Below are 3,009 nucleotides of genomic sequence, written 5' to 3'. Positions count from 1 at the left end.
TACTCTCGCCAAGCACGCTTAATCAGGAGTTCGATGGGATCCGGCATTAGTGTCGGTATGATCGCACTGCCAACTTCGCAATCTATTCATATAAAGGTCGCCACTTATCGCAGCTTGCGTCAATTTAAATGCAAATTCGACCAAATATCGCTTCAAATTGTTTATTTCACAAAACGCAAATAACGATTGAGTTACACCACCGAGAAAATGCAACTACAAAAATTATATGAAAGAAAATGGAGGTGCAACACGAGATTCCTGTGAGGTCACCCATCCTAGTACTACTCGCCCAAGCACGCTTAATCATGGAGTTCATGGGATCCGCATTAGTGCCGGTATGATCGCATCTGCACAACTCGCGCAATCTATTCATATAAAGCTCGCCTTTATCGCACTTGCCAATTTAAATGCAAATTCGACCAAATATCGCTTCAAATTGTTTATTTCACAAAACTGAAATAACGAATGAGTTACACCACGCCGAGAAAATGCAACTAAAAAATTATATGAAATAAATGGAGGTGCAACACAGGATTCCGAGGTCACCCATCCTAGTACTACTCCCCGAAGCACGCTTAATCATGGAGTTCTCGTGGATCCGTGCATTAGTGCGGTATGATCGCACTCCAACTCTTGCGAATCTATTCATATAAAGGTCGCCTTATCGCATTGCGCCAATTTAAATGCAATTCGACCAAATATCGCTTCAAATTGTTTATTTCACAAAACGCAAATAACGTAATGAGTTACACCACGCCAAAAATGCAACTAAAAAAATTATATGAAATAAATGGAGGGTGCAACACGAGGACTTCTCATGAGGTCACCCATCCTAGTACTACTTCGCCAAGCACGCTTAATCATGAGTTCTGAGGATCCTGCATTAGTGCCGGTATGATCGCACCTGCCAACTCTTCGCTAATCTATTCATATAAAGGTCGCCTTTATCGCATGACTTCGTCAATTTAAATGCAATTCACCAAATATCGCTTTCAAATTGTTTATTTCACAAAACGCAAATAACGAATGAGTTACACCACGCCAGAAAATGCAACTAAAAAACATTATATGAAATAAAATGGGAGGTGCAACACGAGACTTCCTGGAGGTCACCCATCCTAGTACTACTCTCGCCAAGCACGCTTAATCATGGAGTTCGATGGATCCGGCATTAGTGCGGTATGATCGCACTCCAACTCTTGCGCAATCTATTCATATAAAGGTCGCACTTATCGAGCTTGGCCGAATTTAAATGCAAATTCGACCAAATATCGCTTCAAATTGTTTATTTCACAAAACGCAAATAACGATGAGTTACACCACGCCGAGAAAATGCAACTAAAAAATTATATGAAATAAAATGGGAGGTGCAACACGAGGACTTCCTGGAGGTCACCCATCCTAGTACTACTCACCTCAGCACGCTTAATCATGGAGTTCAGGGATCCAGGCATTAGTGCGGTATGATCGCACTCCCAACTCTTGCGCAATCTATTCATATAAAGTCGCCTTATCGCAGCTTGCTCAATTAAATGCAAATTCACCAAATATCGCTTCAAATTATTTATTTCACAAAACGCAAATAACGAATGAGTTACACCACGCCGAGAAAATGCAACTAAAAAAACATTATATGAAATAAAATGGAGGGTGCAACACGAGACTTCTCAGAGGTCACCCATCCTAGTACTATCGCCCAAGCACGCTTAATCATGAGTTCGATGGGATCCGCATTAGTGCTGGTATGATCGCACTGCCAACTTCTGGCAATCTATTAATATAAAGGCGCCCTTTATCGCAGCTGGCTCAATTTAAATGCAATTCGACCAAATATCGCTTCAAATTATTTATTTCAAAAACGCAATAACTAATGAGTTACACCACGCCAGAAAATGCAACTAAAAAACATTATATGAAATAAAATGGAGGTGCAACACGAGGATTCTCTTGAGGTCACCCATCCTAGTACTACTCGCCAAGCCGCTTAATCATGGAGTTCGATGGGATCCGCATTAGTGCCGTATGATCGCACCCCAACTCTGCGCAATCTATTCATATAAAGGTCGCCTTATCGCAGCTTGCGCCAATTTAAATGCAATTGACCAAATATCGCTTCAAATTGTTTATTTCACAAAACGCAAATAACGTAATGAGTTACACCACGCCGAGAAAATGCAACTAAAAACATTATATGAAATAAAATGGAGGTGCAACACGAGGACTTCCTGGAGGTCACCCATCCTAGTACTACTCGCCAGCACGCTTAATCATGGAGTTCGATGGGATCCGGCATTAGTGCCGGTATGATCGCACTGCAACTCTTGCGCAATCTATTCATATAAAGGTCGCCACTTATCGTAGCTTCACTCAATTTAAATGCAAATTCGACCAAATATCGCTTTCAAATTGTTTATTTCACAAAACGCAAATAACGAATGAGTTACACCACGAGAAAATGCAACTAAAAAATTATATGAAAAAAATTGCAACAAAACTTCCAAGGTCACCCATCCAGTACTTTTCGCCGGCACCTTAATCATGAGTTCAAGGATCCGCATTAGGCGGTATGATCGCACCCGCCAACTTGCTAATCTATTCATATAAAAGCCCGGATTCCCAATTAAATGCAAAACAAATATCGTTTAAATTTTTATTTCACAAAACAAAATAACGAATGAGTTACACCACCCGAGAAAATGCAACTAAAAAAAATTATATGAAAAAAGGGGGTGCAACACAGATTCCCGGGTCACCCATCCTAGTACTCTCGCCAAGCACCTTAATCGGAGTTCGGGGATCCGGCATTAGTGCCGGTATGATCGCACCCAACTCGCAATCTATTAATAAAAGTCGCCTTTATCGCCTTTTAATTAAATGCAATACCAAATATCGCTTTTATTTATTTAAAAACGAAAATAACAAGAGTTACACCACGCCAAAAATGCAACTAAAAAACATTATATGAAATAAAATGGAGGGGTGAACACGGGACTTCCCCGGGAAAGTCAC

General features: G+C 40.6%; 1 pseudogene; it reads right to left on the bottom strand.

The window, feature by feature from the left end:
- Positions 1–239: 239 nt before the first annotated feature.
- On the bottom strand, positions 240–349 carry LOC128037012 (5S ribosomal RNA; annotated as a pseudogene).
- Between the last annotated feature and the right edge of the window lie 2,660 nt (positions 350–3,009).

The sequence above is a fragment of the Gossypium raimondii genome, unplaced genomic scaffold (assembly GCF_025698545.1).
Source record: "Gossypium raimondii isolate GPD5lz unplaced genomic scaffold, ASM2569854v1 Contig00163, whole genome shotgun sequence".
Lineage (NCBI taxonomy): Eukaryota > Viridiplantae > Streptophyta > Magnoliopsida > Malvales > Malvaceae > Gossypium > Gossypium raimondii.
The sequence above is the reverse complement of the archived record's forward strand: the minus strand, read 5'-3'. Positions and strand labels throughout refer to the sequence as shown.